The sequence below is a fragment of the Drosophila bipectinata genome, chromosome XR, assembly GCF_030179905.1.
Source record: "Drosophila bipectinata strain 14024-0381.07 chromosome XR, DbipHiC1v2, whole genome shotgun sequence".
Classification (NCBI taxonomy): domain Eukaryota; kingdom Metazoa; phylum Arthropoda; class Insecta; order Diptera; family Drosophilidae; genus Drosophila; species Drosophila bipectinata.
This window is the reverse complement of record NC_091735.1, coordinates 20,290,571-20,303,090: the sequence shown is the minus strand read 5'-3', so window position 1 is coordinate 20,303,090 and position 12,520 is coordinate 20,290,571. Positions and strand designations below refer to the sequence as shown.

Sequence of the window (12,520 nt, the reverse complement as noted above, 5' to 3'; positions counted from 1 at the left end):
TCTTAAAAAGTATTTGTTAAAAAAATGTAACATGTTTAGAACCTATTGTTGCAGATACTATATATTAAAAAAAATGCCCTAGAGCCGATCTGCTTATGATTCATCTGGAGGAGAACGAGACATGGTGACGAATGATTCATAGGCCTCGCTTCGAAAAAAGAACACTGGCTTGGAGTAGAGGCTGTCCGATCGATAAGCGATTCTACGGGCTGGACAGCTTCAACTGAGTGGCAGCTGAAATTATGTTTTGCTATTTATAAATTGAAATTGTTTAAAAACTAAAATGTGGGGAAGGCTTACTTAGGACTTAGCTTGCACTTAAGTGGCTGTTTCTTTTAACAGCCAGCAGTAGCATATAAGTGTGTATGGTACACGATCAGTTTTTTTTCTTAAATATTCAAATGAAAAGGAGAAAGGGAGATTCCAATTTCTATTATCTTGTTAGATTCTTCTCTTGGTCTAATTCTGCCAATAATGTTTATAATTAATATAGAAAAAATTATTTATAAAACACTAAATCGTCTAGTCTTAAATCTAGTCTCTTTAAATCAATTAAAGAATTGGGGTATATACCTACATATCATACATATATATATATGTAAAATATAAGAATATAAAGAAGCTCTTATTGCTGATCTCGCTCCCTCTCACTAATCCCTCATAGCCTTTAAATCCCCCAGAATCTGGGCAATTTTTGACCCAATCCCGAAGAAGACAGAAGACTGTTCTTATCAGAATCACTCAAGCTCAAGGTCGGGAGTGATTTAAAAAACCAGAGCCAAGAGCCCCGCAGCATCAGTTCGAATTCTTCCAGCGACTCTTCCATAACAAAGTTCTCTACAAACAAAAAAATAAATAATAATCCTGCCCGTCGTCTTCATCTCTGCGACTTTTTTCCGCCGCTTTCGGATAAATTTATTTGAAAATTCCACAGTCGTGTTATTTAACTGCAGAATAGGAATACGAGTGCGCTTCTGAGGTATTTCGAGAAGTGCCAGGAAAGAGATTCCCAGATTAAATAGGATTTCTCAGAGTTCAGTTGCAATAAAGGAATCTGAAAAATTAAAGTCTTGAAGATCTAGTAAGCAAAAATAATAAGGAAATCCAGCTATTAAAAGATAAAACGAGTGACCTTGCAATGTTGGCAGATCAACTTCGCGAAAATATTGTCAAATCGGAAGAAATGGCAAAGAGTGGAGAATTGGGGAAAACTGGAGTTGCAATTTCGGATAATGAGGCAGAGAAAGGGACTTATTTATACGTGGAAAAGTGTCAAGAAATCAACTGACTAATACTATTACTAATACTACTATAGTCTATTAGTATTACTATTCAAACGAAGTTGTTAGCAGAAATCAAAGGAAGTCTGTTTTTTTAAATAAAACATTGAATTCCTTATTTTTTCCAGATGGTTTTCAAAGAACCCAAAGGGACTACTGGGCTAACCCAAATGGACAAACGGATCCAGGAAATCCGCATCCCAGGATCAGATCCATTAAAAGTGGATATAAATATAGCCATAGGGCATACTGGCTTCTTTTATAGGGATCGCTTTGGAAAATGTGACAAGAAATATAAAATAATAGTTTTGTGAAAAACAGGTTGATAAAAAAATTCTAAAAAATATAAAATTATTAAGAGTTTTTATTCAGGTTGATGCCACACCAGGAAGTAAAATGCTAATTCCGAAACATCCGCTTAAGAATCAGGCTGCAATTTCTTATAATACTTCAATATAATATAGACTTTGTCTTTTGTAGAGAAACTTGAAGAATTGTGAACTCTTTTTTAACGTCTAAGGTTTTTTCCATATCTTTGTTTTAAATTAAAAAAAATAGTTCCCTTAGTCTTCAATTTATCTTCAGTTCCATAAGAACCTTCTCTAAGTTTTCTTCCTTAAGAAGAAGCATTACTGATAACTGATCTATTTTTTGAACCACAGTAAGTATTTTTATTGCTTTTAACTGACAAATTTTTATAGGGTTAAGAGCCACAATTGAATGGGTTAAAGTAAGTCACCGAATGCCCTTGAAAATGGCAAAAACACATGCTCCACGGCATTGCATTCATGTCTCTGCTCTTTTGTGGCCAGTCGCCAGTTGCCAGTCCATTTGATGTGGATATTGTAACTATATTCATATATTGTATATATACCCAGATATGTCTACTAATATACTATAGTGCTATGCAGTGAAGTGGAGTGGAGTGGAGCAGTGTGATGTGAAGTAACAAACAGTGAGTGAGTGGCACACAAAAGATGCCTGGAAAAATGAGCAGAATAAAGTGAAGTTCCATAAAAACGGATACCATATACCATATAGATGTGACCACAAAACGGCAATTACGTTGCCACATTGCCATTGAGGCGACGTATCCGCTTGGCCCGGCACAAAACAAATACACTCATAAATAATATGATTATGATACCACATTGTGGCACACACACACACTGCCCCCTATCCTTTCCACTGCGCAGGCGCAACTTGCATTCTAAAGAGGCAAGAGAACCCCAAAGTCCCAACCAAGTCTCCAGTCATTTGACAAAAAAAAAAAAAATTATAAAAATATACGTATTTAAAGACACAATACCAAAGCCCAGCAAAGATGAGGAATGCCTCGTTGCGTTGTTGCACGTTTCGTTCGAGAAACTATGCCACATAAAGTCACATATATTTCAGATACTTTTACCAACAGTACGTAACCTCCATACGAAATAAGGAATTCTATATAAATATTTGTCCTCAAGATGCATGAGATCTATAAATTAGAAAGATGTTTATTAATGGGATTTTATAGATTATAAGATATATAAATGGTATTTTAAATATGACACATATAAATAAGATGTGTATAATTGTAATTCTTAGTTTCTTGAAAAATTTTCCTTTTTTTTAAATGTATTAAATGGGTTTTAAATATATTATAAATATTATTGTAAGCTTTGGTATAAAAAGTATTACAAGTGGTATTATAATTGGTGATTTGAATAGTATTGTCGGTGGTTGTAGTGTTATAAATGGTTTATAAATGATATGATGATATAAATGCTAATATGTATATATATTCTTGGTAGTATTGTAAGTCCTATAAAAAAGTGTTTATAATGGTATTGTAATTATTATTTATAGTATTCTAAATTCTATTCAAAAAGGTACTATAAGTAGTGGTTTTATAAATGGTTTTAGATATGGTATAATTTAGGAGGTATTTCGTTTCATAAGGAATGTTATAAATGATATAAAAAGTAATCTAGGTATTATTAAAAGTAATCTTAGAATTGGTATTATAATTATTTTTGTCCTTTTCATTTTATTAGTTTACTAAAATATTATAACTTCAAACTCTTTATAATTTTTAAGCTTAGTTAAGCCAACTATTAACAAAAATAATGTATATTGCTTAGTCCTGCATTTAATTTCCTAACTTCTATTCTAGAATTTAAGAATTAGCTGTTTTTGCACATCTTAGGATCCCAAAAAAATCCAGTCCTGATAGAGGTAGCTCTACTAAACTTTTTTTTTTAATACTAATCCAACCGCAACCTTAAAGAAACATTATCCTTAGATTTATCATTTTATATGGACCCCTTGTGAAGTTTATTAAAAAAAATTATTTTTCCAAAAAAGAGCTATAACTCGACACTTTTTGTTCGTTAGGGTATAGGCCATGGTATAAGCCATGTTATTTCATTATCGTGCCATGACAATCAGTCAGCGGCCTGAGCACACAACTTGAAATCAACTTTTGGGCCTCGATCGTTGTTCGTTTTTCTTCTTTTTTTTTTGTCATCGACTGGCTGGTCGGCTAACTGACTAACTGGCCAAATGACTGGCTGACTCGTTGTTGGCCGGGTTGTTCGTCACGTTGTTCTTGGGTGTTAGCTATGCTGTTCAACATGATCGGGCCGGGCCAAGAGCCATGAGTAATATTTGTTCAACATACTAGCCAGGCAATGGCAGCAGCAACGCCCTTTTGTATCGGCCAGCCATCATTAAAATCATTCAAAAAAAATACAAAATACAAAAAATCAAAATCACAGAAGCTTGAAAGTCTTAAATAACCTTAAAAATTTATACAGAAATCTTACAATGAAATAATAAAAAAGATCTATTTTGTTTAAAATAATATTTAAACAAGTAAATACCTTAATTGAAAAATTCTCTTTTTTTGTAGTTTTAAATATATCATATCTATATTTGATTTATTTTTTTATAGCTTACAATTAAAAGTCAGGGTGGGGTATTATTTGGGGAGCAAGCCAAGCCAAGGCACATATTTTCACGTTTTTTTTTGGAAATTAAAATTCAAAACGTTGAAACTTTAAAGAAAAAGCTAAAAAAAGACAAAAAAAAAGTGAAGAGAAATTAGTTGGAAATTTAAAAACAAAAATAAAAAGATACTTTGTAAAAAGTGATTTATTTAAAGATTAGTTGCTTATTTTTTGAGGGGTTACTTGGGTTTCAAGGGCCAGAAAAATTGTATATGTTTAATAATTGTACTTTAATATAAAACAAATACTTTATAAGTTTATTTTTGCCAGTTATTTTTATCAAATTAATCATATTAAGGCTTTTATTAGATACTTTTCTTGGCAAGTTTTCATCTTTAATTTCACTTTAGATATATTTCAAACAAAATTAAAGAATACTTAGTGACAACCTAAACATCTACTTGTCTTTGCTTATATTAGGTTTTTTATATTTTATAGATTTTTTTTACCCAAAAACGCAGCTGCTGTGGCATTTTTCAAATTTGCGCATTTGTCTGCGCTTTGCATAATTCTTGTCTTATTTATTTTGCGGTTTATTCATTTTGTTTATTTTTGTTGCCACCGTCGCTTGTTTCTTTTCCCTTTTTTTTTACTTTTGTTAATTTTTTTAGGTCATATTTTTTGTTTTTTTTTTTTGGTTTTGTGGTGCGCAGAGTCGAGTGTTTTGTTTGGCGGCTTCTAAGTGGCCAAGCCAAGCCAAGCCGAGACCAAGCCAAGCCAAGGCAAAGAAAAGCGAAAACAAAACCGCAGAACAATAAATGCGGCTTAAATGATACCAAAATACCAGCCAGCCGCCGTTAGTCGAAACAATAAAGTTCAGAGTTCGGCCTCCAAATGCTCAACCGATTTAAATGGTCAACCGAGTGGTGCGCTTGAAGATAAGCAAGAACCATAATTAGACAATTGTGGAACAATTATGCCAACAATTACAATTAAAATTTAATTAATTCATATTCATAAAAATGGGTTCATATTCTTTAAATATCAAAAACAATACAATACTTGACTGAAGTTGTATTTAATTGTATTTAACTCACCTAGAATCGAACTACCAGCCCAACCCTAATTCTTTTGCCCAATTATGATTGGGATTTCCGTCCTCGTCTCGATCTTAGGTGTAAAATTTGGTGCCCTGACTAAGGCTCCGAATTGTTTTTCCAGTACATTTGCCAATACTCTTTACCATATATCCTTCACTCCTGTTGTCAATAACAAGGTTGTCGCAGCTTTCAATCGTTTTATTCGAAATTATTTTTATCTCATAAGGATTTCTATTCGTTAGGAGGTGCAATCTTTCAAGTCCGATAAAGTATTCACTACCGGTATTCAGGAAAGTATTCACTGTTCGAATCCACTTTTATATTCATTATACGTTCTATTTAACATTTTTGGATCAAAAGAATTGAATTTAACAAAATCGATTATCCAACCAGATCCTAACAGCTCATTTGATAAAAAGATCACTTCGAATGGATCTGATCCTGGGATTTTAATTTTTTGGCGGAACATTTCATTGTTAATTTTTGATGGGCAACGGTCTGGAAAAGTTGGGAAATGTTTTATTTGGTAAATTATTCGGTTTGGTCAACTTACCATTAATTTCAGCTTCCGACTTAATTTGATTGTTAGTATTAGCCAATTGATTTGTTGATTTTTTTTCATGTATTTGTTCCCCTTTCCCTGCCTCATTATCTGAAATTGCAACTCCAGTTTTCCTCATTTCTCCAATCTTTGCCAATTTTTCCAATTTGACAATATTTTCGCGAAGTTGATCTGCCAACATTGCAAGGTCGCTTTTTTCCTGAAGGACACTCATTTTATCATTTAATAGCTGGATTTCCTTATTTTTTTCATTCACTAAATCTTTAAGACTTTCAACTTCCAGATGACTAAATTGCAACAAATTTAATTTATCCTGCACTTCCGTATACCTTTTCTCCCAGTCCGAATTACTTTTTTTGAAGCTGAAAAGCCTTTTTAGCAATTTAGACTGATTCTGGCCTGACCAGTTTACCTGGCCATATTTTTCCTGATATTTTTCCTGCAAATCTGAATACTTCTTTTGCAAGGCCGACCAGTCCTTTTGATACTGTGATATTTGAGAATCCTTGTCTTGGCACTTCTCGAAATATGTACCTTAGTAGGGGCAAGATACCTTAGAGGTAGACCAAGTTAAGATCAAAACAAGACCAAGAAATGTGTAGGAATTGGAAAGCCATTTACAATTACTATACATTAGGACTTTCCGCATAATACCGATATATTTCTTTTTATTGATAAGCTTAAACTTTATTTATTTCTTTTTTCGAGAAATAAACTCTTTAAAATTTAATTTGTTTGAAATATAAAAAACAAATATATTCACTTTTCCCGAAACAACATTTAATTTTCTCATAAATTAAAAAAATAAAAAGACAATATGTTTGTTAAAAGCCAGGCGTTACCTGGTCCCAAATTTTCCCCATTTCTTTCCCATTCACCCTTCCATCCCTCTAAGCCTCACCTCTTTTTTTTAGCCACCCATCCCGACGGCTTCCCATCATCCGTTTACCATTTTTGGGGTGACTCGAGAGCCGCCAGTCTCAGAAGTCAGTTCACCTACAAAAGTTCGCGGACCCGCAGCCCGCAATCCGCAACATTTGACCCCATGTTGCTGTCTCACTCTCTCGGTAGCTCTGTCCTGCTTCCTCTTGCACTATGTGCCATGTCGTGTAACAGTAATCCAGTTGCAGGCTCGAGCTTTTGTTGCAACACGCTTTTGTGGCACGTTCGTTGCTTGAGTCTTTTGTTTGCCACGCAGATTTATGTCATTCCTTTTGGTTTTTGCGCCGAAAGAGGGCCTGGAGAGGGGGCAGGGGGTGAGGCGGGAGGCTGGCTGACCAAACTATTGGGCTACAGTGGTACTTTCAAACAAAAATTAAATAAAAAACCCATTTTTTTTAAATTTTAAAATATTTAATATTTTTGGTTTTAATGGTTTTTTTTAGTATAAATTATATTAAATATATATATTTATATTTTTCAAATGCATTTTTTTTAATTTTAAGCTTAAAATATGTTTTTTTAATAAATATAAATTTAAATATTTTAAATTTTGCAATACTTTTGTTCTTCATTTTTAAGAGACTTTTAATATTCAATATTAATAGAAATTTTAATATTTTTTTAGAAATAATTTACACAGTTTCTCAGCTTTGTTGCCTTGCACCTTTTGATATTTTTTCCAGCATTGCATTTTGCTGCTGTTTCTGCTGCCGCTTTTGTTGTTGTTGTTGTATAATTTTTTATATTTTTTTTTAGGATTTGTATTTTTTTTTTGTGCATTCCTTGGGCGAACGAACCTGAACCGGTTCTCACCCAGTTTCCAGAGTGTGGCTTTGCCATTTTAGTTGCCAGAGAAGTGGCAAAAATTGCTGTCAAGTCGGTTTGCTCTCTTTAGAAAAACCGAAAGAGAGAGATCAGCTCCTTGTTTTTATTTTCATTTTTTTTTTTGTTGTTGTAATATTTTATTTTTTAAGCAAACCTTTGTTTTGGTAGCATTTTGCCTGGCTCTCCTCCAGCTCCTGCTGCTCCGGCTCCGGCTCCTGTTCCTGCATCCTGTTGAACCGGTTCACCCATAGTGGAGCTTAACAAAAAAAATAAAAGCAAAAAAATATTTCACAGTTTTTAGGGGAATTTTAGACTAGACCAATACCCTATACTACAGTAGTAATAGTAGTTTTATTTCAAAAATGGTGGAAAATATTTGAGTTATTATTTTTATTTTATATAGAAGTTATAGTTTAAGCTAAATTACATTTTTTTTTAAGTGAAGTTTTTTAGATCTACTATTTTTTAAAATAGTTTTTCTATATTTTTCAATATTAAAATAATGATATATTCATATAAGTCAAATGGAATCCACAAAGTCCCCTATCGAACATCGAACACTTGGGGCTGGTTTGAAGTTCGAAGCCAGCCCAGCAGCATCACTTTTAATTTCTTTCTAAAAATAAGGAAAATCTATAAAAAAAATAAAAATAATAAAAATTTAATTAAAATACTATGTTAAATGAGAAATTATAAATTTTTAAAATAAATTCTTTTACAAAACCATAGTGGTGGTGTTTGGTTTGATGGTTCGATGTTGTTTGCTGCGAACGGTTCGATGTTGGATGTAATGGCTCTCTGTCGCTCTCTGAAACGTTAGCGGGAACGGCTCGCCTCAATACGGAATTGTAAGTCGGTGTGAGCAGTTCTCTCGGTGAGAGGCTACGGGAAAAATCGAGAAAAATCGGCTTTTCGTGAGTTTTTCGGCATTTTTGTCGGCCAGAAAGGAAAATACGGCCGCCGCTCGCGCGTGTGTGTTGGTGCTTCTTCTGGTGCCTGGTGCCTGCTTCTGTGTTGTTGGTGTGTGTGCGAGTGTGCGTGCGTCGTGTGTGTGTGTGTGTATATTTGTAAAGGAGAAATTGTAACAAACCGGTTCTTCTTCTACTTCTTGTACCACCACCAACAACAACAACAACCAACCAACAAATACACGATTTTTTTGAGAAGAATCACAAAACCAAATATCTAGAAAAAAAAATCGCATCAAAATCGTTATTCGTTTCGCCTCCGAAATAAAAGGACGAAGGATATAAACTATCCAATAAAACCTATCAAAATCATCCCAAAAAACAACAATCGTTGCATTTTTTTTTCTGTGTCCCAAGCCCAAGAGAAAAATTTCTTCAATGTGAGCCAAAGTGCAAAAAAAAAAGAAAAATTTAAGAAAAATTAAAATAAAGTTCAAGAATCAAAGAAGAGAGTGCCAAAAGTAAAAAAATATTAATATTTCAATTCATTTCAAAAATCTTTAAAAAGGAGTACGAGAAACAAAACAAAAATTGCGAAATACTTACCGAAATTTTCACAAAAATAAAAATTCTATAAAGACTCCTAAGAATTAAGGAGGAAAGGTAAGAAACGGCATCCAAAAAGGTGAAATAGAAAAAAAAAGGAGAAAAATACTGTTTAATTTTTGTTGTTTTTTTTTTTGTCCATTCACTTGCATTTTGCACGGGCTAGAGCGAGAAGAGATGCTATGCAATTGCATACCTTTGTACCACAAAGAGTGAGAACGAGTTAGTACGCGATCTTGCCTTTGCCTACCTGTCCATTGTCAGTGTGTGTGTTTTTGGTATGTGTCTGTGTGAGTGATAGTGATACTGTATGTGTATGTGTGCCACTCCCTCTCTATCTTGCATTGTGCACTTTTCTCATTACAATATTTTTACCAGTTCTTGTGGTTTCATTTCTTGTTTTCCCATTTTGTAATTGAGCAGCCCTCTCTGTCTTCTGTCCTCTCACCTTTCCCACCTTTGCTCTTCCTCTGTCCTTCGTCCTCAGTCTACAGGTCTGCTTCCCATTCTTTGTATTCTTTTCTTAAAATTACATTTATTTGCCAAAAATAATACACAAATAATAATTCCATTAAATGGTTTCAGTTTAACTTCCAAGTGTTGCTTTAAAAATGAAAGGTTTTACAAATTTTCTAAAATTGTATACCTTATAGACCTATTGAATTTCAAACCATACCTACCCTAACCCTATTAAAATGCTTGAATTTTTGACTTTAGGGGCTTAGATAGGAATATTTCTATAAAAATTCTGTATTTTTATTCTAAAACTCATAAATTGTTGTCCCAAAATTGTAAAACGGGCCAGTCCATAATTGACTTGACATTTTAAGGGGTTATATGTAGTTAGGATTTTTTAAAAAGATATACTTCGTTGTACATGTTTTTTGAAAATTTGAACTAAATCTTAAAAAAATTTTCGGAGTCTGAATATGCATACATACATATAGTGCGATTATAAACATATGTATGTATGTATGAAAATTTATAGTGATATTACAGAGAACACAGTAGAGTATAGTAGAGTATATAGTAGAGTAGAGTATCAGTAGAGTATAGCTATTAAAAAAGTTGATAAATCTTTAAGAGTTTAAAAAACACATATGTACATATTAGGAATTTTCAAAGAAACAATCTGAAAAATCTGTAAAACATTTTAAAAGTTAGAAACACGTAAATATTAGTGAATTTTACTTCAAAAAAGTGCTGATGTATATCGTAAAATAAAACTAAGCTGTATGAAAATTCAAATAATACCCAAGAATTAAACTTTCACGATGGGAAAAGGGATGGGAAAAATTGATAGAAAACACATAAATAAAAGAAATTACAAGTACTACAAAAAGTTTAAACAATCTCTACAAATGTTCAAAATTAAGTAAAACTCCTGAATATTTGTCTGAAAAAGTGATACCAGTTCGGGGGTATGTTAAAACTTTTGTTAAAATTTGTTAAATCTCAAAGAATAGTTAAGATTTATTCAAGTAAAGAAATTTAAATGTTTCAAAGTTTCAACAAATGGTGTATTGTGAATGAAGTTTTGAAAAATTTCAAATAAAACAGCTTTTCAATTAGCTTTCACAGTTTCGACATAAAAAAAGGGTCATTTAATGGAAATATTGTAAAGAAGCAATACATATGGCAGCTATACTTGGTACATGAACATATCAGTGCATTTCCGCAAAAGTATCGTCTCTCCATATATCTAAACTTACAGTAGAAGCTTTGCGTGGTCTATGTTTGTTAGAAAAGTAAAAGAAAAAAATAAAATAGAATGTTAGATTTAGGCGAAACTATAGAAATATTATCATATTATATATAATATATATGATTATATATAATTGGCTGGATTGTGGGACAAATATTTTGTATCAATTTGAGATTAAAATTATAATCGTTATTTTGGTAAAAAGTGGCCTAATGCTTTGTTATGTATTATTTTTAAAGAGTATTCTTAGAATTCTGTTTAAAAAAAAAACTGCAATATTATCACAAAACTGTAAAAGTTTCATGTTTTTAAAAATATTAGATTTTTTTTTGTGGAAATTCCTTAGTTTTTCAAGAAGCGTCTATTGAAATAGGGTCCTTCTTTATAGATCTGCAGACTCTATAGAGTCTAGACCCTCTTCTTAAAGGGTCTACTTCTAATATAGTCTATTTTATTCTATTCAAATAAAGTCCACGACAAAGCTTCAATTAAAACCTTAAATTCCTAATACTTTCCTTGTTAAAATGTTTAATTTTTGTTAACCAAAAAAGATAGACTTTGTTAGTCTTAGTTTCTATCTCACGCGGCAAGTACATATATGACATTTTAATGGTCTCTGCGGCAGGGGGACTCTGTGGCAGGGGCTGGGGACCTGACGGGCCGACATTGTTAAATGGCTGGGGCAGTGTGTTGCATAATCGTTTGCTGGGGAGCTTAGCTCGCCGAGGCACTAATGAGCCGCCGCCAATTCGAATGCCAATTAAGCGAAATCGAAATTTTATTTCAATTTTTTTTTTTTTTCGCCACCCAGAGCCCAGTGCCCAGAGCCCCGACTAGGAACAACACTCCCATTAACCGTAATAGAGAGTTTAAAACTAGAGGAGAACTATGTGAACCGCCGGCCGGGCCATAAAAAAACAAAAGGCAGAATAAACGGAATGAAAGTAGAAGAGAATAAATGGAATAAAACTAACTATATAAACGAACTAAATGAAGTTCCAAGACCCTCGGCAGATATAGGACGGCGATATGGGAGAAGAGAGTCTGCCAAGATTTGTGGCTGTGATTAAAAACAAACATAATAAAATATTTGCTAGAATTCCGGGCAGCGGGCTCTCCAACAATTAAATTTGAACTTCCTTTGTCAGCATCTGATTCCAAGTCCGGTTATCCGGCTATCAGTGGGTTGCCCCTTTTTTGGAAGCCCACGGGCCTGGTTCTTGCCTCTCTGGTGTTTCTCATGTTTATTATTATTTTTTTGTTGCTTTTTTTGGGGTTTTTTGGGGCTTGAGGTTTATATATTTATTTAACTTTTATTGCAGTCGCCGCGTGCTAGACAGGAAAATAAACTTTCTGGAGAAATTTTAATATAATACTTGGTGGTTATACTCGGTACTTGTGCTTGTGTCTATTGTGTTTATTGCCTATAAGTAGGTGATTCGGGAGATATTTGTGATTAACTTAATAGTTATACCCGGTACTTGTAGGTAATAGAGCGAGGTAGGCCTTAAAATAAATAAAATATGATAGATATAAAGTATACATATATATCTTTAAACAAAGAAGACTTTAAACACGCTTTTGAAAGACTCTAAGGTTTAGAGCACCGTATTGTAGATATTTTGGTTTTTAGTTATAATATTTATCTGAAAAGAGGGATAT

The 12,520-nt window shown here is 33.0% G+C and overlaps 2 protein-coding genes across 3 annotated transcripts in view; one reads left to right on the top strand and one right to left on the bottom strand.

Moving 5' to 3' along the window:
- The window catches only part of LOC122321897 (angiopoietin-related protein 3-like), a 91,888-nt gene that overhangs the window by 8,525 nt on the left and 70,843 nt on the right, over nt 1-12,520 (bottom strand). The gene's annotated exons all lie outside the window — the stretch shown is intronic.
- LOC108132489 (uncharacterized transmembrane protein DDB_G0289901) overlaps nt 8,488-12,520 on the top strand; it is a 98,728-nt gene continuing 94,695 nt past the window's right edge. For both annotated transcript variants that reach the window (XR_001773706.3, XM_017251924.3), the window contains exon 1: nt 8,488-9,210. The gene's annotated coding sequence lies outside the window, so the exon portion shown is untranslated. The remainder of the gene's footprint in view (nt 9,211-12,520) is intronic.